General features: G+C 46.1%; 1 protein-coding gene and 1 non-coding gene across 2 annotated transcripts in view; one reads left to right on the top strand and one right to left on the bottom strand.

The window, feature by feature from the left end:
- LOC140387803 (semaphorin-3E-like) overlaps positions 1-26,083 on the top strand; it is a 401,767-nt gene that overhangs the window by 142,899 nt on the left and 232,785 nt on the right. The window lies entirely within an intron of this gene.
- On the bottom strand, positions 11,484-11,556 carry trnac-gca (transfer RNA cysteine (anticodon GCA)). The gene has a single exon. It is a non-coding gene; the product is annotated as a tRNA-Cys (tRNA).

Below are 26,083 nucleotides of genomic sequence, written 5' to 3'. Positions count from 1 at the left end.
TTTTCACCAAAGAGGACTTGGTGGATGAGGAGTATAGTGTAGAGTGTGTAGATATTCTGAGTCACATTGATATTAATAAAGAAGAAGTGTTGTGACGAATGTGATATAAAATAGTTACTTTAGAGATACTAGTTAATGTAATGTAGAAATAAGCCACTTTGATTCTGGCAGTTAGGGACAAAGGGATTTGAGACCGCATGGAAAAAGCAGGAAGAGGTGTGTCTATGAGAGTGATGCTGCATTGATAGGGGCCAGAGAAAGGGTTTGGAAGTGAGCTAATCAGAATAGACCAAACAGGTCAGGAGGGACATAGGCTGACCTATGTCCGTTGAGTATGTGAAACTTGATACCATTTGAATTGATTTTACAGAGATCCCTTTGTCTCTTTGTTCAGTCGTTTTTCTGGAGCTTAAGAGGCTGGATGTCTCTTATGTTTCTGTAAGATGAATTAAGCTTGCAAGCTAAATAAATAACTTCTTTTTACGTGCGAATCCATCTCAACTTTTATTGAGGCCAGACTGACAGAGAAAGAAATTTGGGGATCAACAGTTGGGCATCTTAAAAAGCATTAAAATAGATAAGTCCCCAGGGCCTGATGGGATCTATCCCAGAATACAGAGGGAGACAAGGGAGGAAATTGTTGGGGCCTTCACAGTAATCTTTGTATCCTCATTGGCTACAGGTGAAGTTCCAGAGGACTGGAGAGTAGCCAATGTTGTTCCATTGTTTAAGAAGGGCAGCAGCGATAATCCAGGAAATGATAGGCTGGTGAGCTTTACGTCAGTGGCAGGGAAACTATTGGAAAAGATTCTTAGAGAAAGTGTTTACTTACATTTGGAATCAAATGGATTTATTAGTGTTGGACAGCATGGTTTTGTGAAGGGGAGGTCATGCCTCACTAATTTGATCGAGTTTTTCGAGGAAGTGACAAAGATGATAGATGAGGGAAAGGCGGTAGATGTTGTTTACATGGACTTCAGTAAAGCCTTCGACAAGGTACCTCATGGTGGACTGGTACAAAAGGTTAAGTCACATGGGATCAGAGGAGAGCTGGCAAGTTGGATACAGCACTGGCTTGGGCACGGAAGACAGAGGGTAGCAGTAGAAGGGTGCTTTTCTGAATGGAAGGCTTTGACGAGCGGCGTTCCACAAGGATCAGTTCTGGGCCTTTGTTGTTCATGGTGTATATAAATGATTTGGAAGAAAATCATAGAATTTACAGTGCAGAAGGAGGCCATTTGGCCCATCGAGTCTGCAGCGGCTCCTGGAAAGAGCACCCCACCCAAGGTCAACACCGCCACCCTATCCCCATAACCCAGTAACCCCACCCAACACTAAGGGCAATTTTGGACACTAAGGGCAATTTATCATGGCCAATCCACCTAACCTGCACATCTTTGGACTGTGGGAGGAAACCGGAGCACCCGGAGGAAACCCACGCAGACACGGGGAGGATGTGCAGACTCCGCACAGACAGTGACCCAAGCTGGAATCGAACCTGGGACCCTGGAGCTGTGAAGCAATTGTGCTATCCACAAGGCTACCGTGCTGCCCTATGTAGCTGGTCTGATTAGTAAGTTTGCAGACGGCACAAAAATTGGTGGAGTTGCAGATAGTGAAGAGGATTGTCAGAGGATACAACAGGATATAAACTGGTTGAAGTCTTGGGCGGAGAAATGGCAGATGGAGTTTAATCCGGACAAGTGTGAGGTAACGCACTTTGGAAGGTCCGATGCATGTAGGAATTACACAGAAAATGGTAGAACTCTTGCGAGTACTGACAGGCTGAGAGATCTGGGCGTGCAAGTCCACCGATCACTGAAAGTGGCAACACATGTGGATAAGATGGTCAAGAAGGCATATGGCATGCTGGCCTCCATCGCTCGGGGCATTGAATATAAAAATTGGCAAGTCATGTTGCAGCCGTACAGGACCTTAGTTAGGCCTCATTTGGAATATTGTGTACAATTCTGGTCAGCACACTACCAGAAGGATGTGGATGCTTTGGAGGGGGTACAGAAGTGGTTTACCAGGATGTTGCCTAGTATGGAGGGCATTAAGCAATGAGAAGAGGTTAGAAAAACTCTGTCTGTTCTCATTGGAATGACGGAGGTTGAGAGGTGACCTGATAGAGGTCTACACGATTATGAGTGGCATGGAGAGTGGATAGTCAGAAGCTCTTTCCTAGGGCAGGAGAGTCAAGTACTCGGGGACATAGGTTTAAAGTGCCTGGGGACAAGTTTAGAACAGATGTGCGAGGCAAGTCTTTTTACACAGAGGGTGGTAAATATATGGTAACGCGCTGCCTGGGGAGGTGGTGGGAGCAGGTACGATAGCGGGATTTAAGGGGCATCTAGACAAATATATGAATAGGGTGGGAATGGAAGGATACGGACTCCGTAAGTGCAGACGGTTTTAGTTTAGGCAGGTACCATGGTCGGCGCAGGCTTGGAGGGCCGAAGGGCCTGTTCCTGTGCTGTTTTGTTCTTTGTTCTTCTTTGTTCTTTGTAAGGGAATCACAGGTTATTGGGTGTAGATAGAAATGTGAAATTTAAAAACAAACAGATTGCTGATGATCTTATTGAACGGCAGATCAGGCTGGAGTGGCTGAAAGGCCAAATCCTGTCTTTTGTGTGTGTGTTCGTACATAACATTGAGTATGGTCATCGTGATTGCCATTCCATCTTACAATTTATCTTACAAAGCACAAACACATGGAGGGGATAAAGACCCGATCCTAAACTGTTCGACTAAAGCCTGAGCAGTTGATTGTGTCTCATCCAAATTGCCAAGGGGGGTGTCTTTTACAAGTTGTTTCACTTTAAGATAGAGAGGGAGAGGTTTACCTGATAATAGGTGTGAAGGTAGATAGACAAGGGGTCCAGTAAAAGCTTCAATAAGGATGTCCGTCTAGACATCGGAATTTGTTTCTTCTTTGTGCAGCAACAACATTATTAGGCTGTCTGGATTCCTACTGCAGTAACTTCTATAAACGTAATTACTTCAGTTCATCATGTCGCAGCTCTCTGCGTCTCTCAGGAGAAGTATTAGTTCGAGGAGAGATTTGGCAAGTAACTTTTCTCTGCTTCATCCACTGAAATTACCAAAAACATAAATAACCGGTTACCATTAACTTTTAAGGTGATATTTTCCCAGACATTTCATCAGTTTAATGTAATGTACCCAAAACACACTCAAAAACAGTAAAGTATCTACTCACACCTAATGAAATACCCACTCCTCACAGGAGACAACTTACCCCACTAAATATCTATAAAACCTGCTTATCTAACAACGTATTATAAAAAACACTTGGATGCAAAAATGAACAGGGAAAAAGCCAGGAAATGGCACTGCATCTTGCATCTAGATGGTCAGTTCAGCTGATACATCTTATTGAGAAAACAATGAGGAAAAGCTTGTTTTATAATAAATATATCTGAAAGTATTAATTCTTATCTAATGGCCCAAAAAGCTGATAAATATCTGATCAAGTTTAATAAATTACAACGAGCAGATTCAGGTCCAGTCCAGTTAGTGCGATGCTGGGTCTGACAGTGGCGATAATAATAATAATAATAATCACTTATTGTCACAAGTAGGCTTCAATGAAGTTACTATGAAAAGCCCCTAGTCGCCACATTCCAGCGCCTGTTCGGGGAGGCTGGTCCATTATGGAAGTAGAACCTTTGATTGCAGAGCTGTGAATCTGCGGTAAATTTCCTAATAGTCTTTACGATACATGAGGCTGGATTTTCACTGCCGGGGCAGATAACCGAGTGTGGGAGGGAGTCGAGCCTGTTGCCCCCTAGATGCAGATCGGAGGCAGTCACGGGAGGCCGAGTGCCAGGGTGGGCGGTTTCAAAAGTCCACCTCAGTTCTCTGGGACATTGTTCCCATTGTCTTGTTTAATATTAGGCCCTCCAGCTTTCCCTCCTCTTACCCAATCCCTTCCCATCCCCTATCCATGCCAACTCATGCCAACCCAGCCCCCTGCCACCCCACAGTCCCTTGCCATCCCCATGCCAACTTAATGTCAACCATATCCACCCACCCCATGGCCCCTATAGCCACCATGTCATCTTAATGTCAACTCGTCTGAATACATGCCCCCTTCACAACACCTTTTGTCTTTGCACCTTCCATGCCAACTCACCTAATATCCAACATGCGCAGACTTCAGGAGATACTTTGAGATACAATAAAATAAAGGACTAAATATCTATTGCATCCTTTCCAAAAAACCCTCATTCATGAAAGCCCATTCAAAACTTTATAATCCCTAAAATATTAATTCCCATATAAAAAAGTTGCATTCAGAGCCCCATATCAAATGTAGCTAATCCATTAATAACTTTTTTGAGCTGTTAATCAAACTGTGAACATACAATTCCCCTGCTGGGATAATGCGGACCACTAATAGTGACATGTTGATAGCTCTCAGGGGATGGCAACAAACAATTATTGTAACTACTTGAACAGATTTTCTTTAAAACTCTCCCTGACAAAGACAGAGGTTTTTTTATGTTTAAAGGGTTGGAGATTTAAATAAATTCAAAGTTTGATAGTTTGACAGATTTTATCTGTCTATCATGAGCCTTTATATGTCCTCCAAAAAATGTTAACTCGCACAATACTGTGGGTGCATTAATTCCACAAAAATAGTACAAATTCCAAATTTACTAAGCTGCTGAGTGTTTTCTGTTTATATCAAACCCTTTAATCCATGGAATTTTCAAATGAAATCTTTACCGGTTATCTTATTAGCCAATGTGGAGGCTTTGGAGGTTGGAGGGGGGGAGGGAAATTTCAGAAACTCTTAGGTCAGGGCCACTCCCCAAAGCAGTGCCTCCTCCAAGCAAACTGACCTTCAGCAAGTGGGCACAGCTCAGAAGCCATCAGGATTCGAGGCCGAGATAGTCCAAGCAAACATTTAAAAACTTGCACGGTGCAATTCCAGCCTCTGTTTCCTGAGTTTGTGCATTTAGAATGTCTGGAAAGTATAAAAACATCACTCCAGTGCAAGAAAGCTTTCAATCCCTCACCCATGAAACGCGAGGGAAATTTAGCTGATTGAATGTGGGCTGTGCAGCCCACGGAGATACTTAAAAACAAAGGAAAGCACTGAAGAAGAAAAAGGTATTAAACCTACTTTGTATCTTCATTCTAAGCTTCTCTGATTGCTCATCAGGTTTACTCAATGAGTGTCTAAACCATAAAGACAAGAAAATGCCACCATCTCCTGTGTTTAATTAACTAATCTCTGTTAGAGTGAGGACACAGGAACCACAGCCTGAGAAGCCAGGATATAATTTATTAAAATTAACATTGTTGTTCTATTTAGCTTAAGAGACCATCCTGGGTGAAAAACATGAACATTTCTTATTTGACGCTATTTTTAAATTTCTTGTTATTTTCTACATTTTCTACCAGCCGGACTTGCTCAGAAATAGAAATTCATGATTTTGCTTCTATTTGCTTGTCAATGCAGCAAACAGTTTGTAACAAAATACAGAGGCACAAAATAATAAAACACAAAACAAACGTTATGGGCAGATTCTCTGATCGCCGATGCCAAAATCACGATCAGTGATCGGCCGGAGAATCCACGTTTACGCCGGAATCGGGTGCGGTGCCTTTGTGGCGATGCTCCGCCCCTTCAAAAATGGCGTACTCACAGAGTACGCTGTACGCCCAATGGCCGGCCTCCTTCACCTGAGGCCCTCCCCTGATGCTCCGCCCCTGACCGGCTGAGTTCACAACGGCGTGGGACACATGGGTTCACACCGTTCATGAACCTCACGTGGCGGCTGCGGACTGTGTCAGCGAGGGGAGGGGGAGCTGTTCCGCTGGCAGGGGTGGCTTCAGTGGGGGTTAGGGGCACTAGTGGGGGCTGGTCCAGGGTGGCGAGGCTGGCTACAGGCGGGCAGTGTTTGGCAGGCAGGGTCTGTGCGTGGCCAGTGTCATGTTGTACGGCGTGGCTGCTGCAGCCCACCATCATGTGCATGCGCGGCATGGACCCGGCCATTCTCCGGCTGTATCCGCAGGTAAAGCCAGGGGGCTTTACGATGCGCAGCTGCTAGCCCCCCACCGGACGGAGGATCGGTGCGGGGGCGGCCCCGACTTCCTGGTCGTAGACCAGACAGATCCTGCGAATATGGCCACAGGATTGGAGAACCCAGCCCTATACCTTGTGGTATTTTCAGAACTGTAAGAACTGCAAGGGTTAATGAAGTGCCAAGAGTAGCCAGTAGAAGGAACTACAGTTACAGGTATATAAGGCAGTGATGCTAAGCCTTGTGGGAGAGTGTGTGCAGGAGTTAGCGAGAGAGTTTCAGAAGAACAAATAGTGTAAGTGAGAGCGGATCATAGTTTATATCAGTATTAAGATTAGCTGTAGATGAGTGCAGTTTAAATGTTAATAATCACTTCTGTATTCTTTCGGAATATGTGACAAATCCAAATTAGTAGTGTAAATAAATTTATAGCTTTGTTTAAGTTAAAGCTATTTTGTGGTCTTTGTGAACATAGCGCCAACCCTCCTGAAATAAGCAACACAAAGAACACCACAAACCTTCGCTCTGACATGCAGCCAGAACTCTTTCATTAACAGGATTTTAAAAAGCTCTAAACTTGAAAGGAAAGCCTTTTTCTCAGACCAGTGGAAATGTTGGATCAGTTTTAAGAATGTATGTCATGTACATGAGCAAGGTTCATTCAAAGTCACCAAGGATTTATGATCATATCACTCAGTTTTGGGAGTTAGATTTTTTCTGTGAAAGCTGTTAATCTAAATTAAATAATTCCTCCTTAAAAGTGCTGGATATAAATTTACAACTGACAGTCACTATTAGGCTGGCTATCATATCAAGTATTTTTTTGTAAGCGCTTTCATTGTGTCAGGAATGTACCTGTCAAGTTAAATAAATATCCAGAAAAAAAAGATTAGCAGTTGCAGGAAGAACATTTGAAAGTGATTTGCTGATCTTAATGATCGATCTTGCAGTCAATTGCTCAAGGCTGATGTGAGTTAGGAGTGCAGGGTGCAGCTTATTGCTTTCTCTCTATTTCTTATTGAATTGCTTTCCTGGTCTGTGCTGTTGCCAACGTTTGCAAAGAGCAGTCTATCAGTGGACAATAATGACTGCTGATGACCACCTCAGTATTCTAGTTTAAATGAAGGAGAGAATCAACTTTTGATAAAGTAGATCCCTGCCTTGAAAATATTCATGATTGAAGGTTACCATTTGGAGCCTGCACCCGGCAGCCCTGCTTCTTGTATTGATCCAGCTCCCAGGGTTTTTTATGATGTGAGTTGGTCAAATGGCAGAAATTGAAAGCTATTGTGCGGCAGGAGATAAATAAAAGCTGGAAATACATCAGGCAACAAACCCAGCATAATCCTTCACTCAACAGGATTGTTGACAATAGTACAGTTTGAGAATATATTTAAATTACATGGTGTTTTTAGAACATAGAACATAGAACATACAGTGCAGAAGGAGGCCATTTGGACAATCGGGTCTGCTCCGACCCACTAAAGCCCTCACTTCCACCCTATCCCTGTGACCCAATGACCCCTCCTAACTTTTTTGGTCACTAAGGGCAATGTATCATGGCCAAACCATCTAACCTGCACGTCTTTGGACTGTGGGAGGAAACCGGAGCACCCGGAGGAAACCCACGCACACACGGGGAGAACGTGCAGACTCCGCACAGACAGTGACCCAGCAGGGAAATTGTTTTTGATTGAAAACAATTCATGTCACAGTCCCTCACAGCGCTGGGTGGTTATATTGTAGGTCGTAATGTTTACAGATGATCAGGCCAGTGCAGAAGACACTCACTTCACGGGAGAGATCCTCCAGCCTCCCCGCACTATGTTTCTCGGTGGAGGGAAGTGGTCCTGGCGATGGTCCTGCTGCTGCCAATGGGGTTTCCCATTGAATCCGCCTCACGCCACCAGGAAACCTGCGGTGGGGGTGGGCAGTCAGCGGGAGCAGCAGAACTGCTCAGCGTGAACAGCTGGAAGATCCACACCATATTTATTTATCAAGGAAAAGAATTCTGCGTGCCAAAAAAATCTATATTTATGATGTGCAAACCAATTTTATTTTTAAATGTCTTTAAAATAGGTATTAATCACTTATGTAAAAAAATATTTATTTCAGAATAGAGACAGCGGGATCTCCCCATCCTGCCGATGGCAACACCCCCCACACCCCACCACCACCACCCCCCCCCCCCATGTTCCCGCCAGCGGAGAGTGAGAACAATGTATAAATCTGTGGATATGGATGTTTTGTTACGCTCTTGACGTAGCATAAGCTGCTTTTTTGATGTGCACTCTGACAAAGGAAGGTTCAGACTTGGAGAAAGCTTTAACACATTTATTGAACTATTAACAATTCTCCTACTTGGATTTGACGCTACTGTTAATCCTGCTATAGCTACTCAGACTGACTAACCAGTCTGCTACAATCCACGTTGTGTGAGTGATGTTCAATCAACCCTATGTCTGTACTCATGAGTGTCTCCACTGGAAAGAGACTGAGCATGTGTGATGTGTCCTTTTATATGGGTTGGTGTAATGCCCCCCTGTGGTAGTGTCACCTCTGTGTGTATCGTGACTGCCCATTGGTCGTGTCCTATCTTACTGATCTATTGGTTGACTGTCTGTGTGTCATGTCTCTGGTGTTCCCTCTAGTGTCTAGCTACTGTATGTACATTAACCCTTTGCATACTTACAGTGATGTATATCACCACATCCCCCCTTTTTTCCTGTTACATATTTCTGTACAGTGTTAAAGAAAATTGAACAAACTAGGTAGATGAGTGATACGCTGTACAAGTTATGATAACAGTGATCATTAAACAATAAGTCCAAATCATATGCATGAGTCCAAAGTTTATTAATTATTATGGTTGAGTGTCTTTCTGGTTTGGTTGGTGAGTTGGTGATGTTGATGGTGGCATTGCATTGTAAACACCATCAGTGTCCCTGTGCTGAAGGAACCGAGAAGTGGTCAGATCACTTCGTTGTCGGATTTGGACTCTTTTTTTTTTGATGCTTGTGGTGGTAATTCTTGATGGCATCTGTCCTGAAAGCCAGGTTGCCTGTTGGTAGTACAGCAAATGTGAATTGGTAAGATGCATCCTTCTGCCATGGCATGTCATTGCACTGAGCTGAGCAGTAACAGTGTCCCGCATTTGCAGAGTTGTACCATGTTGTACCAGTCGTAGTTCCATTGGTGTTGTTTTTGTCGTGCTTGTTGTCAACGCTGTTGCCTTTGGTACGCTTCTTGCTATTGTCTTTGATGTTGTTGTTGTTGTGGTTGGTTTTGTTGTCGTGTTTGCTGCGCCCAAGGACCACACTCTGTGGATAATACGAGTCCTTCACACAATTACTCGTGTCAGCGTGCTTTGTGGCATCTGCTGTCTCCTTGAGCGTGCCGTCACTGAGTTTGCGGCCCTCCCCGTCTGGAGTCATGTCCGGCTTACTTGAATCAGCTTTGGCTTGTCGATGCTCCCCGTCCGGAGTCTGGTCTGTTTCACCTGAGTCAGTTTTGGTTTCTTGATGCTCTACGTCCAGAGTCATTTCAGGTTCACTTGAATCTTCTGAAGTTTCGTGATGCTCCCCAGTGGAGTCATTTCAGTCAGGAATGCATTTGCTTGCGGAGAGGCTCGAGCGAATGAAGTTTGACGTAACGTGGTGTCACCGGAGTCACCAGTAGTCTCACTGTGATTGTTGAGTGCCTCTGTACACACTAGCTGAGGTCTGTCACGTTGCACATCTGGTATGGGAAGTGGGATGCCATCGTCACTTGGGCTGTACGGGCTGGTTTCGCACACTGGGCTAAATCGCTGGCTTTTAAAGCAGACCAAGGCAGGCCAGCAGCACAGTTCAATTCCCGTACCAGCCTCCCCGAACAGACGCCGGAATGTGGCGACTAGGGGCTTTTCACAGAAACTTCTTTGAAGCCTACTTATGACAATAAGCGAATTTCAATTTTCAATTTCAGTTTTTCAATTTTCAACTTATCTCACATACAGTGGGTAGAGCCTCAGTGTCTTCTTGTCTTTCACTTGAGCTGGGTAGACCGTCAGAGTCTTCTTCTGGTGGCTCAAATAATCTGGGTGGACTGTCATAGTCTGCTTGCTGTACACTTGAGCGTGGCAGACTGTCATAGTCTTTCTGTTGTTCACTTGAGCGTGGCAGACTTGTATTGTCTGCTGCTGGTTGCTCAGAGGAGGTTGCTAGACCCTCATGGTCTTGTTCCTGCAAGGACTGCGCTTTGGAGTCTTGCATTGCTTCTATCGTGGAGTCTGTCCATGAGCTCTCCGTGGAGGCTTGTGTCACTAGAGTCACTTCTTGTGTGGAGACTTGCAGTTGTCTTGCTGTGGAGTCTTTCATCGCTTTCTGTGTGGGGTCGGGGATCCTTCGCGGTGCGTGGACCACTCTCTGTGTGGCAGCAGGCTGCTCTCTGTGGGCTTGTACCGCTCTCTGTCTCTTGGTGTCAGGCCGCAGCATAATCCTGCACTCACGAGTCGGGATGTTGTATATGCTGGGCTGAAGATCCTCAAATCCGAAGAACTCGTCGTCGGGGTCGTCAATGTGCAACACGTCTAGTTGCGGTTCGGATTTGGTACTGGGGTAGCCTCCCAAGGTGAAAGCTTTGTCTGCGTTATTGTCTTCCAAAACCATATCATCACGTTTTGTGATGGAGCTGGCATTGGGCTCGCGATGTCCAAAGAAGAATTCAAAGTCTGAGTCATAGTCTTCAAGGACTGTATCATCTCTTTGGGCGGTGCTAACTGCTTGTTGCAGGGTTCTGCGGAGGTTACTTTCAGCTACTGGTCGAATTTCAGGCATTCCAGTCGTTCAAGGGAAAGAATCTGGTTTTGAGACTTTAATTTTTTTTTCACGTTTTGGGACATTTCCCCTTTAAGTGGGCGTGGTCTGACATCATGAAGCGTGTAACGTAGTGCGTAGGAAGCGATTGCGCATGCGTGGTTCGCTGTTTCTTTACTTGGGGCCTTTTTCGCAATTGCGCATGTGCGGTTTCTCGCGAATGCGCAAACGGACCTTCCCGTTCTGTGCGCTCTTCGCGCAACTGCGCACGTGCAGCTCCTTTCCCAAGATGGCTGCAATTCAAAACTGCCCATGGTTTATTGAAATAATCTTTATTACTAACACTGGATTAAAATATCTTTAACATCACAACAGGAAACAATGCTGATCAATACAGTGAAACAATAATAATAATCTTTTATTGTCACAAGTATGTTTACATTAACACTGCAATGAAGTGACTGTGAAGAGCCTCGAGTCGCCACACTCCAGCGCCTGTTCGGGTACACAGAGGGAGAATTCAGAATTCTCAGTTGTTACAGGAATTGAACCCGCGCTGCTGGCTTTGTTCTGCATCACAAACCAGCTGTCTAGCCCACTGAGCTAACCCAGCCCCATAAAAATGTTACCGAGGGGTCACCTGGATATGAACCAGGGGACCTCTTGATCTGCAGTCAAACACTCTACCACTGAGCTATACCCCCATAATAACCCTTAACTGCTATCTTTATTCACAGTCGAACAATAAAACCGTCTCACATCACAATCCACTTTTAAATACAGTTAGCACTCAGGAATATTGGCTGTACAGAGATGTCTTAGATACACCACTTTGAAAAAGGGAGATATTTTGAAATTACTTGAAAGATAAATAGAACATAGAACATAGAACATAGAAAAATACAGCACAGAACAGGCCCTTCGGCCCACGATGTTATGCCGAACCTTTGTCCTAGATTAATCACAGATTATCATTGAATTTACAGTGCAGAAGGAGGCCATTCGGCCCTTTGAGTCTGCACCGGCTCTTGGAAAGAGCACCATACCCAAACTCAACACCTCCACCCAACACCAAGGGCAATTTGGACATTAAGGGCAATTTATCATTGGCCAATTCACCTAACCCGCACATCTTTGGACTGTGGGAGGAAACCGGAGCACCCGGAGGAAACCCACGCAGGCACGGGGAGGACGTGCAGACTCCGCACAGACAATGACCCAAGCCGGAATCGAACTTGGGACTATGGAGCTGTGAAGCAATTGCGCTATCCACAATGCTACCGTGCTGCCCTTAAGAACAAATAAATCTACACTATATAATTTTACCGTCATCCATGTGCCTATCCAATAGCTGCTTGAAGGTCCCTAATGTTTCCGACTCAACTACTTCCACAGGCAGTGCATTCCATGCCCCCACTACTCTCTGGGTAAAGAACCTACCTCTGATATCGCTCCTATATCTTCCATCTTTCACCTTAAATTTATGTCCCCTTGTAATGGTGTGTTCCACCCGGGGAAAAAGTCTCTGACTGTCTACTCTATCTATTCCCCTGATCATCTTATAAACCTCTATCAAGTCGCCCCTCATCCTTCTCCGCTCTAATGAGAAAAGGCCTAGCACCCTCAACCTTTCCTCGTAAGACCTACTCTCCATTCCAGGCAACATCCTGGTAAATCTTCTTGCACCTTTTCCAGAGCTTCCACATCCTTCCTAAAATGAGGCGACCAGAACTGTACACAGTACTCCAAATGTGGCCTTACCAAAGTTTTGTACAGCTGCATCATCACCTCACGGCTCTTAAATTCAATCCTTCTGTTAATGAACGCGAGCATACCATAGGCCTTCTTCACAGCTCTATCCACTTGAGTGGCAACTTTCAAAGATGTATGAACCTAGACCCCAAGATCTCTCTGCTCCTCCACATTGCCAAGAACTCTACCGTTAACCCTATATTCCACATTCATATTTGTCCTTCCAAAATGGACAACCTCACACTTTTCAGGGTTAAACTCCATCTGCCACTTCTCAGCCCAGCTCTGCATCCTATCTATGTCTCTTTGCAGCCGACAACAGCCCTCCTTACTATCCACAACTCCACCAATCTTCGTATCGTCTGAAAATTTACTGACCCACCCTTCAACTCCCTTATCCAAGTCATTAATGAAAATCACAAACAGCAGAGGACCCAGAACTGATCCCTGCGGTACGCCACTGGTAACTGGGATCCAGGCTGAATATTTGCCATCCACCACCACTCTCTGACTTCTATCGGTTAGCCAGTTCGTTATCCAACTGGCCAAATTTCCCACTATCCCATGCCTCCTTACTTTCTGCATAAGCCTACCATGGGGAACTTTATCAAATGCCTTACTAAAATCCATGTACACTACATCCACTGCTTTACCTTCATCCACATGCTTGGTCACCTCCTCAAAGAATTCAATAAGATTTGTAAGGCAAGACCTACCCCTCACAAATCCGTGCTGACTATCCCTAATCAAGCAGTGTCTTTCCAGATGCTCAGAAATCCTATCCTTCAGTACCCTTTCCATTACTTTGCCTACCACCGAAGTAAGACTAACTGGCCTGTAATTCCCAGGGTTATCCCTAGTTCCTTTTTTGAACAGGGGCACGACATTCGCCACTCTCCAATCCCCTGGTACCACCCCTGTTGACAGTGAGGACGAAAAGATCATTGCCAACGGCTCTGCAATTTTATCTCTTGCTTCCCATAGAATCCTTGGATATATCCCGTCAGGCCCGGGGACTTGTCTATCCTCAAGCTTTTCAAAATGCCCAACACATCTTCCTTCCTGACAAGTATTTCCTCGAGCTTACCAATCTGTTTCACACTGTCCTCCCCAACAATATCGCCCCTCTCATTTGTAAATACAAAAGAAAAATACTCATTCAAGGCCTCTCCTATCTCTTCAGACTCAATACACAATCTCCCGCTACTGTCCTTGATCGGACCTACCCTCGCTCTAGTCATTCTCATATTTCTCACATATGTGTAAAAGGCCTTGGGGTTTTCCTTGATCCTACCCGCCAAAGATTGTTCATGCCCTCTCTTAGCTCTCCTAATCCCTTTCTTCAGTTCCCTCCTGGCTATCTTGTATCCCTCCAATGCCCTGTCTGAACCTTGTTTCCTCAGCCTTACATAAGTCACCTTTTTCCTCTTAACAAGACATTCAACCTCTCTTGTCAACCATGGTTCCCTCACTCGACCATCTCTTCCCTGCCTGACAGGGACATACATATCAAGGACACGTAGCACCTGTTCCTTGAACAAGTTCCACATTTCACTTGTGTCCTTCCCTGCCAGCCTATGTTCCCAACTTATGCACTTCAATTCTTGTCTGACAACATCGTATTTACCCTTCCCCCAATTGTAAATCTTGCCCTGTTGCACGTACCTATCCCTCTCCATTACTAAAGTGAAAGTCACAGAATTGTGGTCACTATCTCCAAAATGCTCCCCCACTAACAAATCTATCACTTGCCCTGGTTCATTACCCAGTACTAAATCCAATATTGCCCCTCCTCTGGTCGGACAATCTACATACTGTGTTAGAAAAGCTTCCTGGACACACTGCACAAACACCACCCCATCCAAACTATTTGATCTAAAGAGTTTCCACTCAATATTTGGGAAGTTAAAGTCGCCCATGACTACTACCCTATGACTTCTGCACCTTTCCAAAATCTGTTTCCCAATCTGTTCCTCCACATCTCTGTTACTATTGGGGGGCCTATAGAAAACTCCTAACAAGGTGACTGCTCCTTTCCTATTTCTGACTTCAACCCATACTACCTCAATAGGGTGATACTCCTCGAACTGCCTTTCTGCAGCTGTTATACTATCTCTAATTAATAATGCCACCCCCCCACCTCTTTTACAACCCTCCCTAATCTTATTGAAACATCTATAACCAGGGACCTCCAACAACCATTTCTGCCCCTCTTCTATCCAAGTTTCCGTGATGGCCACCACATCGTAGTCCCAAGTACCGATCCATGCCTTAAGTTCACCCACCTTATTCCTGATGCTTCTTGCGTTGAAGTATACACACTTCAACCCATCTCCGTGCCTGCAAATACTCTCCTTTGTCAGTGTTCCCTTCCCCACTGCCTCATTACATGCTTTGGCGTCCTGAATATCGGCTACCTTAGTTGCTGGACTACAAATCCGGTTCCCATTCCCCTGCCAAATTAGTTTAAACCCTCCCGAAGAGTACTAGCAAACCTCCCTCCCAGGATATTGGTGCCCCTCTGGTTCAGATGCAACCCGTCCTGCTTGTACAGGTCCCACCTTCCCCAGAATGTGCTCCAATTATCCAAATACCTGAAGCCCTCCCTCCTACACCATTCCTGCAGCCACGTGTTCAACTGCACTCTCTCCCTATTCCTAGCCTCGCGATCACGTGGCACCGGCAACAAACCAGAGATGACAACTCTGTCTGTCCTGGCTTTCAACTTCCAGCCTAACTCCCTAAACTTGTTTATTACCTCCACACCCCTTTTCCTACCTATGTCGTTGGCACCAATGTGCACCACGACTTCTGGCTGCTCACCCTCCCCCTTAAGGATCCTGAAGACACGATACGAGACATCCCTGGCCCTGGCACCCGGGAGGCAACATACCTTCCGGGAGTCTCGCTCGCGACCACAGAATCTCCTATCTATTCCCCTAACCATTGAATCTCCTACAACTATTGCTTTTCTATTCTCCCCCCTTCCCTTCTGAGCCCCAGAGCCAGACTCCGTGCCAGAGACCTGACCGCTAGGGCCTTCCCCCGGTAGGTCATCCCCCCCAACAGCATCCAAAACGGTGTACTTGTTTTGAAGGGGAACGGCCACGAGGGATCCCTGCACTGTCTGCCTGTTTGTTTTTTTCCCCCTGACTGTAACCCAGCTATTCTTGTCCTGTACCTTGGGTGTGGTTACCTCCCTGTAACTCTTCTCAATCACCCCCTCTGCCTCCCGGATGATCTGAAGTTCATCCAGCTTCAGCTCCAGTTCCCTAACACGGTCTTTGAGGAGCTGAAGTTGGGTGCACTTCCCGCAGGTATAGTCAGTGGGGACACCGGTGGTATCCCTCACCACCCACATCCTACAGGAGGAGCATGTAACTGGACTAGCCTCCATCCCCTCTTACCTTACAGAATATAGCTGCCGTGTGGACTAACTAGATCTCCGCCCTCCGACTCTGCTCCCAGTCAGCGACACTTTCTGTAAACTCCTGGCTCTCTTCGCACTCTTTGCGGAAATGTCGGAAACAAAATGAAAGGAGCACCTAACTCCCTCCTCACCTAACTCCCTCGGTCACCAAACTCTCACTATCGCACTCAAATGCACCAAATTCAGCACTCAGTGCAAACTAAGTCTGCACTGTAGGGGATCACTTTGATACTGTGAATCTAGCCTCTGAAAAACTGGCCTAATCCAATTAACTAATTAACAAGCTCCAGCTGCAAGTGCCTAGAAGTAGAAGCCTGTTTAAAGCTGATTGAAAATTCACCTTCTTCTAAACCAAACAGCAACTTTTAAGTTAATTAACTAAATAAAAGAAAGATTAAACTTTAAATAAAAATGAAGCCTTATACTCCCTCGGTCACCAAACTCTCACTATCGCACTCAAATGCACCAAATTCAGCACTCAGTGCAAACACTCAACACCCTGTCAGGATAATGTCGAATCTCTGGCTGTATTCTTCTCCAGCCGAAAACTAACTCTGAAAACCTCACACCAGACTGCTTCAGCCCTCGGCTCCTCCCATTAACTGCAACATACTACTAAGCTGAACATTGTCTATGATTATCTACTCTGTAGGGAATCCCCTGATATAAATGAAAGTCCATTAGACTAAACTTTAACGATGCTTTCATTGCACCTTTGGCTCCAAAAGGCCGAGCTGTCTTGCAAACCAGGATTTTTTAAAAACGTGACTGCAGCCGTCTCACACACACGCGAATCGAGGTTTTTAACCCTTACTGCACCAAATACATATAATACAATATATCTGAAATTCCTACATTCATCACAGTTTAGAATAAAAACTTGCTGATTCGCTTTAGATTCTTTTTTGAAAGGAATTCTATTGAATTTAATTACAATGTAATTCCTGGGGTGGTGATGCACTTCAGCCCTGTGGTGCCCAATGGTCACGGAATGTCTGAAGCATGACTCAGCTTTTTTAGTGCGGCCGCTTGGCCCATCCCGGGCGGGAGAATCGCGGGACCGCGCGAATCGCGCCACGCCGCCCCGACGCCGGTCCGCCGATCCTCGGTGAGCAGAGAATCGGCGCCATTGGCACTGGTGCAGTAGGCGCGCGCCAGTCGGGGGCCTCTCTACGGGGCCCCCCTCGGCGATTCTCGGCCCGGGATGAGCCAAGCGGTCACGCTAAAAAAGCGTAATCCCGCTGGCGCCGACCACACCTGCTCTTACCCGACAGGGCCTCGCATGGACGCATCTGGGGGGGGTCCAACACGGTCTGGCCCGCGATCGGGGCCTACCGATCGGCAGACAGGCCTCTCGGGCTGGGGGCCTCTTTTGTTCCACGCCGGCCTCTGTAGCCTCCACCGTGTTGCGTCGGGGCCGATGCGGAGAAAGGAGCCACCGCGCATGAACGGCAATCGCGCCGGTTCTACTGCGCATGCCCATCTGACGCCGGGATCGGCAGCTGGAGTGGCGTGGGTCGCTCCAGTGCCGTGCTGGCCCCTGTAGGCCATGTTGACACCGTCGAGAAATGCGACGGCGTTTACGACAGCATCAACACTTAGCCTCAGGATCAGAGAATCCCACCCCACATGTTCCCTCTCCAAGGCTAAGCGGCTGGGAACATACAACTTCTTTTATAAATGCTCAAAGTACTTCAGTCAACAATGCCTTTCATTTGTGCATCTTAACAATATAATTAATGCAACATTAACACATGGGATGCAGTCAATTGCAAACCAATAGAAATAATAGACATCAATTAGAACTTTTCACTGAGATTTGGAATAAATCATTGACCCGGATAATATCAATGGGTTTTCTCAGTATAAATGGAAAAGAGAATAGATTGAAGCATACAGTCAGCATTTTTCTATTCATTCACTGGCTCCACCATCACTGCCAGGCCAAGTCAGGCCAGGCCAGCATTTACTGCCCATCTCTAATTGTTCTTGAACTGAGTGGCTTGCTGTGGGCCTGATGTCACACAGGCCAGACCAGGTTCGGACAGTAAATGTCACTCCCTGTGATAAAGTGCTGTTGTCCAATCGACTCTGTGGAAAGACATTTCTCATAAACTGTTCTTTCACTCTCTTAGAGACAGTTTGAAATTGTTGACCCCTCATCACTGGCTCTCTAAACATAGGGAGTAACTGAGGGAGTAACTAACTGGTGGTCACTTTGTCAACATTCTTTGCAACATTTCCAGCTGCTGCTTGGACGGAGGTTCCAGAATCATGAGGAGGAAGAGGTGCGCATTCCCCATTGGGCAGCACGGTAACACAGTGGTTAGCACAGTTGCTTCACAGCTCCAGGGTCCCAGGTTCAATTCCCCGCTGGGTCACTGTCTGTGCGAAGTCTGCACGTTCTCCCCGTGTCTGCGTGGGTTTCCTCCGGGTGCTCCAGTTTCCTCCCACAGTCCAAAGATGTGCAGGTTAGGTGGATTGCCCATGTTAAACCGCCCTTAGTGTCCAAAAAGGTTAGGTGGGGTTACTGGGTTACGGGGCTGGGGTGGAGGTGTGGGCTTGGGTACGGTGCTCTTTCCAAGGACCGGTGCAGACTTGATGGGCCGAATGGCCTCCTTCTGCACTGTAAATTCTATGATTGGAAGAGTATCGCCTATTGTATTAAAGACAAACTCGAGACCTCCTTTACCTATTCCTGAAGATGACATTCGGTCCTTCACATTTAAAGTGGAGAAACCTCACTCCTAACGAAAGTCCCTCAATAAGATTGGTTTGATATTTTATATTAATTGAGGATTAAATTAGTGCAATGGGGAGAGATGATATGTTGGGATACAAAGAGGGCAATCACATTACTGGGAGTGTATTATAGAACCCCAAGGAGTCAGTGGGAAATAGAGGAGCAGATAAGAAGACAATTTACGGAGGTGTATAAGAATAATAATCGGGTAATTATACTCGGGGATTGGATTTGGGTTTATTGTCATGGGTACCGAGGTACAGTGAAAAGTATTGTTCTGCGTACAGTCCAGGCAGATCGTTCCATACAAGGAAAACATAGGACATACGATAAACACACAATGTAAATAAACAGACACAGACATCAGGTGAACCATACGGAGTGTAGTACTACTCAGTAGAGAAGCTGTGTGAAGAGAATTGTTCAATGTAGCGAAGCCACTGAGGGTGGCATTGGCTAAGTATCTAAGGAAGGATATGCTGGGGCCTTGGAAAGGATCCTGAGGAGGTTCACAAGAATGATTCCTGGAATGAAGAGCTTGTTGTATGAGGAACGGTTGAGGACTCTGGTTCTGTACTTGTTGGAGTTTAGAAGGATGAGGGGGGATCTTATTGAAACTTACAGGATACTGCGAGGCCTGGATAGAGTGGATGTGGAGAGAATGTTTCCACTTGTAGGAAAAACTAGAAGCAGAGGACACCATCTCAGACTAAAGGGACGATCCTTTAAAACAGAGATGAGGAGGAATTTCTTCAGCCAGAGGGCGGCGAATCTGTGGAACTCTTTGCCGCAGAAGGCTGTGGAGGCCAAATCACTGAGTGTCTATAAGACAGAGATGGATAGGTTCTTGATTAATAAGGGGATCAGGGGTTATGGGAAGAAGGCAGGAGAATGGGGATGAGAAAATATCAGCCATGTGTGGAGTCTGCACGTTCTCCCCGTGTCTGCGTGGGTTTCCTCCGGGTGCTCCGGTTTCCCCCCACAGTCCAAAGTCTAGCAGGTTAGGTGGATTGGCCATGATCAATTGCCCTTCGTGACCAAAAAGGTTACGGGGATAAGGTGGAAGTGAGGGCTTAAGGGGGTTGGTGCAGACTCGATGGGCCGAATGGCCTCCTTCTGCACTGTATGTTCTATGTTCTTTGATTGATTGAATGGCGGAGCAGACTCAATGGGCCGAGTGGCCTAATTCTGCTCCTACACCTTTTGTAACCAAGCTAGATTTTCAATATTTATATTTCAGTTCCTAATAAGAAATAGCTGATATTGAGTGGGAATAGTAAATAATTTATGGGCTTTCTCCCAATTCCCTTTATTTAAGTTGCATTTTCAGAAGAATCTGAATCTAATTTTCGGGAACAGTTTTCTAAATGATGTAATTCTGCTGACTTCACTTTACAAACCAATATTTTCGCAATCATTTTACCGATATGAATACAGTGTTGCTCAGACAGTATTTTAAATGGAAAGTTACTCTATGGTTTAGGAATTTAAATGCGCAAAGAGTTTTTCAGGGTGGATGATAGGAAACATGTGAAACCTTAATCCATCCTTTCATTCGTAACCCTCGGTAACCCGAGTTACGTAGACAGTGAATCATAAATCAATCTAATGATTACATTGTTGTGAGAGAATATCATATCAGGGCGAAGCATTTAATAATTTCCAATTTTAAAGGATGGGGATTGTGGAACTCAGCATTGCTGTTCTACTCATTCAGCAATAACAAATAATCAATGCTTTAACCGTTCTGACCAGCTTTCAGCTACACAAGGTGTGATCACCAAACTCGAATGAACCCGACACCAATTGATCTGTAAAATAGATACTAAATAATCAAAGGGTTGAATCATTTATTGACACGGTAAATTTATCAAACTATTTCGAGAGGAGTATTTTTAAGTTTATTAGATGTAAAATTTGCTAATGATCTTGTTCAGATGTATTTCCATAAATGTTTCCCTTTTCCGCACTAATTGTTTCCAAACCCCCTCCTCACTGCACTGCAGGATCTCGCCGCTGCATCTTCCAAATCCATGGCTGGCCGCTGCTGCACAGGACACGGGCTGCAGACCCCTGGGAACCCCACCTGGCGATTCTCCTCCAAGCCACACGCTAACCACTCACCCTAACAGCACAGTGGGTGTACCTACACCATCTGGACTGCAGCGGTTCAGGAAGGCAGCTCACCACCACCTTCTCAAGGGCAACTAGGGATGGGCAATAAATGCCGGCCTGACCAGCGAGGCCCACATCCCGTAAATTAATTTTAAAAAATCTTGGCCTGGCTCACGGTCATCGATGGACAGGCCTCGGCACAGCTTAATTTCTTTGTTAGGTAGTAACTCTACGGTGAGCGTTATGTAGGGAAAAGGCCTCAATTGATTCCGATGACAAAGTAGATTCGATTTGAAGCTGATATGATCTGATCTCTCTGTCTTTCAGTGAGATGTTCATTAACCTGCTGTTTATAGAAGTTTAGTGCAATATCTGCCAGAAAGTCCAAGTGTAAATATGTAAATTGGGCTCCAATGTTCTCATCAGAGACAAAGTGGTTCATTCTTAAATACCCTGTGAAATGTCCTAGTCACTCCGTTATATCAAATCACCACCAAAATGTTGAAAAGGAATAAAACTGGACAGACCAGCCAACATGAGAAATGACCACGGCAAACTTAGCCCTGCCGACCCTGCAAAGTCCTCCGCACTAACATCTGGGGGCTTGTGTCAAAGTTAGGAGAGCTGTCTCACAGACTAGTTAAACAACAGCCTGACATAGTCATGCTCACCGAATCATACCTTGCAGACAATGTCCCAGACACCACTATCACCATTTCTGGGTATGTCCTGTCTCACCTGCAGGAGAGACCCAGCAGAGGGGCCGGCACAGTGGGATACAGTCGGGAGGGAGTTACCCTGGGAGTCCTCAACATCGACTCTGGGCCCCATGAAGTCTCAGGGCTTCAGGTTTAACACGGGCAAGGAAACCTCCTGCTCTGATCCACCTATTGCCACCCCACCCCACCCCCCAATCCCCACCCCCAGCTCAGCTGATAAATCAGTACTCCTCCATGCTGAACACCACTTGGAAGAAACACTGAGGACAGCAAGGGTGTAGAATGCACTCTGGGTGTTGGACTTCACAGTCAATCGCCAAGAGTGACTGACCAGGTCCTGAAGGACACAGTTACTGGACTGGACCCACAGCAGATGGTGAGGGAAACGCCAAGAAGAAAGAGATGTACTTGACCTCACCAGCGCCAATCCACCTGGGGCAGATGCATCACCATGGAAATATTGGAATGAGTGAGTACTCTACAATGTGTGTGGTGATTGAGCCCTGACCTCACAAGGAGGACACCTCCATGTCGAGGCTAAATGGGACAGAATCCGGAAATGGGACAGATTCAGGGAATGGAACAGAATCTGGAAATGGAACAGAATCTGGGAATGGGACAGAATCCGGAAATGGAACAGATTCAGGAAATGGGACAGATTCAGGAAATGGGACAGAATCCGGGAATGGGACAGATTCCGGGAATGGGACAGATTCCGGGAATGGGACAGAATCCGGGAATGGGACAGATTCCGGGAATGGGACAGACTCAGGAAATAGAACATTACAGCGCAGTACAGGCCCTTCGGCCCTCGATGTTGCGCCGACCTGTGAAACCACTCTAAAGCCCATCTACACTATTCCCTTATCGTCCATATGTCTATCCAATGACCATTTGAATGCCCTTAGTGTTGGCGAGTCCACTATTGTTGCAGGCAGGGCATTCCACGCCCTTACTACTTTCTGAGTAAAGAACCTACCTCTGACATCTGTCTTATATCTATCTCCCCTCAATTTAAAGCTATGTCCCCTCATGCTAGACATCACCATCTGAGGAAAAAGGCACTCACTGTCCACCCTATCCAATCCTCTGATCATCTTGTATGCCTCAATTAAGTCACCTCTTAACCTTCTTCTCTCTAACGAAAACAGCCTCAAGTCCCTCAGCCTTCCCTCATAAGATCTTCCCTCCATACCAGGCAACATTCTGGTAAATCTCCTCTGCACCCTTTCCAATGCTTCCACATCCTTCCTATAATGCGGCGACCAGAATTGCACGCAATACTCCAAATGCGGCCGCACCAGAGTTTTGTACAGCTGCAACATGACCTCATGGCTCCGAAACTCAATCCCTCTACCAGTAAAAGCTAACACACCGTACGCCTTCTTAACAACCCTCTCAACCTGGGTGGCAACTTTCAGGGATCTATGTACATGGACACCAAGATCTCTCTGCTCATCCACACTACCAAGAATCTTAGTACTCTGCCCAGTACTCTGTCTTCCTGTTATTCTTTCCAAAATGAATCACCTCACACTTTTCTGCATTAAACTCCATTTGCCATCTCTCAGCCCAGCGCTGTAGCTTATCTATGTCCCTCTGTAACCTGCAACATCCTTCCGCACTGGCCACAACTAAGTTTGCAGACGACACAAAGGTTGGTGGAATTGCGGATAGCGATGAGGACTGTCTGAGGATACAGCAGGATTTAGATTGTCTGGAGACTTGGGCGGAGAGATGGCAGATGGAGTTTAACCTGGACAAATGTGAGGTAATGCATTTTGGAAGGGCTAATGCAGGTAGGGAATATACAGTGAATGGTAGAACCCTCAAGAGTATTGAAAGTCAAAGAGATCTAGGAGTACAGGTCCACAGATCACTGAAAGGGGCTACACAGGTGGAGAAGGTAGTCAAGAAGGCATACGGCATGCTTGCCTTCATTGGCCGGGGCATTGAGTATAAGAATTCGCAAGTCATGTTGCAGCTGTATAGAACCTTAGTTAGGCCACACTTGGAGTATAGTGTTCAATTCTGGTCGCCACACTACCAGAAGGATGTGGAGGCTTTAGAGAGGGTGCAGAAGAGATTTACCAGAATGTTGCCTGGTATGGAGGGCATAAGCTATGAGGAGCGATTGAATAAACTCGGTTTGTTCTCACTGGAACGAAGGAGGTTGAGGGGCGACCTGATAGAGGTATACAAAATTATGAGGGGCATAGACAGAGTGGATAGTCAGAGGCTTTTCCCCAGGGTAGAGGGGTCAATTACTAGGGGGCATAGGTTTAAGGTGAGAGGGGCAAAGTTTAGAGTAGATGTACGAGGCAAGTTTTTTACGCAGAGGGTAGTGGGTGCCTGGAACTCACTACCGGAGGAGGTAGTGGAGGCAGGGACGATAGGGACATTTAAGGGGCATCTTGACAAATATATGAATAGGATGGGAATAGAAGGATACGGACCCAGGAAGTGTAGAAGATTGTAGTTTAGTCGGGCAGTATGGTCGGCACGGGCTTGGAGGGCCGAAGGGCCTGTTCCTGTGCTGTACATTTCTTTGTTCTTTGTTCTTTGTTAACTCCACCAACTTTAGTGTCATCTGCAAATTTACTCACCCATCCTTCAACGCCCTCCTCCAGGTCATTTATAAAAATGACAAACAGCAGTGGCCCCAAAACAGACCCTTGTGGTACACCACTAGTAACTGGACTCCAGTCTGAACATTTCCCATCAACCACCACCCTTTGTCTTCTTCCAGCTAGCCAATTTCTGATCCAAACTGCTAAATCTCCCTGAATCCCATGCCTCTGTATTTTCTGCAGTAGCCTACCGTGGGGAACCTTATCAAACGCTTTACTGAAATCCATATACACCACATCAACTGCTTTACCCTCATCCACCTGTTTCTCACCTTCTCAAAGAACTCAAATGGGATTTCTTTGTAATGGGACAGATTCCGGACAAGCATCCCTGAGGTTTGTGAGTCTTCAGCAGCAGCAGAATTGAACTTGACCACAATCTGCACCTCATGGTCTGGCATATCCCCCACTCGATTCCCATCACGCCACAGAATCAACCCCACTTCATGAGAAGTGCAGAACAGCAGCATCACAATCAGCACCGGGAGCAGCACCGACCCGGAGCATCACCGGGAGCATCACCGATCCGGAGCAGCACCGACCCGGAGCATCACCGGGAGCATCACTGATCCGGAGCAACACCAACCCGGAGCATCACCGACCCGGAGAATCACCGACCCGGAGCATCACCGGGAGCATCACCGACCCGGAGCAACACCGACCCGGAGCATCACCGACCCGGAGCAACACCGACCCGGAGCAGCACCAACCCGGAGCATCACCGGGAGCATCACCGACCCGGAGCAACACCGACCCGGAGCATCACCGACCCGGAGCAACACCGACCCGGAGCAGCACCAACCCGGAGCATCACCGGGAGCATCACCGACCCGGAGCAACACCGACCCGGAGCATCACCGACCCGGAGCATCACCGACCGGGACCGACCCGGAGCATCACCGGGAATAAAATGCCAACCTGGAAAAGCTACAACACAAGAACAACATCAATGCTGAACATTGGAAGCAGCGAATGGCAGACAGAACTAATTCATCCATAATCAAAGTTCTGCAAAGCTGCCCCATGCAATCAAGACAGTGAAGGATAGTTAAACAATTAACCACTGGGCAAGTCTCCAGAAATATCCCCGACAATGATGGGGAGCCCAGAATGTCAGATGCTGAAACTGCTTTCCTTCGGAATCCAGCAGATGATCCATCGCAGCCTCAGCAAACGGAAAAGGTGCCCTAATATTGAGTTTAAAAAGTCACTGCTCCTTTCAAACAGGAAGAAATGATGGACAGATGTTTTCTCAATGATGCAAATTGTGAATTCAAATTCCTCCCTTGGCTGTTTTAAAACTGAGATTCAATCCATCTCTCTTAATCAGCTGAAATAGCAGATCGGTGTTTAATAAAAGCATCTTACACACTTGTAACAACAACCGCGCCCCGTTTTGTCATTTTCAAATACTGTATCAATATAAGGCAACAAATATTCATGTTAATAAGATTCTGAAAGATCATTTGAGTGAAAGTCTTAAATATCAGAAACTATTAGCCCCATTGTTCTACTTAAAGACGCCTTGGAAATAAATGGACATTTCTGTGGCTTTTATTTGCTTCAATATAGTTCCTAAGATTCAGCAATAAAAAAGCCCGAAGAATCATCTTTGCAAATGCTGCTTTATAGAAAACATGTGGGAGGTAAATCCTTCCTTTGCAGCCCAGGCAGCTGGCCAATGCAGGAATAAATCACTGATTATCCTTGGGAAGGTAGTATCAACATGAAATGAGTGAGTAATCTATCAGCAAAGACTTTGAAGAATATCCCAGCCTGAGTTCTTGGGTTAGGAATGATTAAATGCTCTCGTTAACCTTCCCCTTTAGTGGTTCCACTGTG

This window comes from Scyliorhinus torazame, chromosome 13 (genome assembly GCF_047496885.1).
Source record: "Scyliorhinus torazame isolate Kashiwa2021f chromosome 13, sScyTor2.1, whole genome shotgun sequence".
Classification (NCBI taxonomy): domain Eukaryota; kingdom Metazoa; phylum Chordata; class Chondrichthyes; order Carcharhiniformes; family Scyliorhinidae; genus Scyliorhinus; species Scyliorhinus torazame.
The sequence above is the reverse complement of the archived record's forward strand: the minus strand, read 5'-3'. Positions and strand labels throughout refer to the sequence as shown.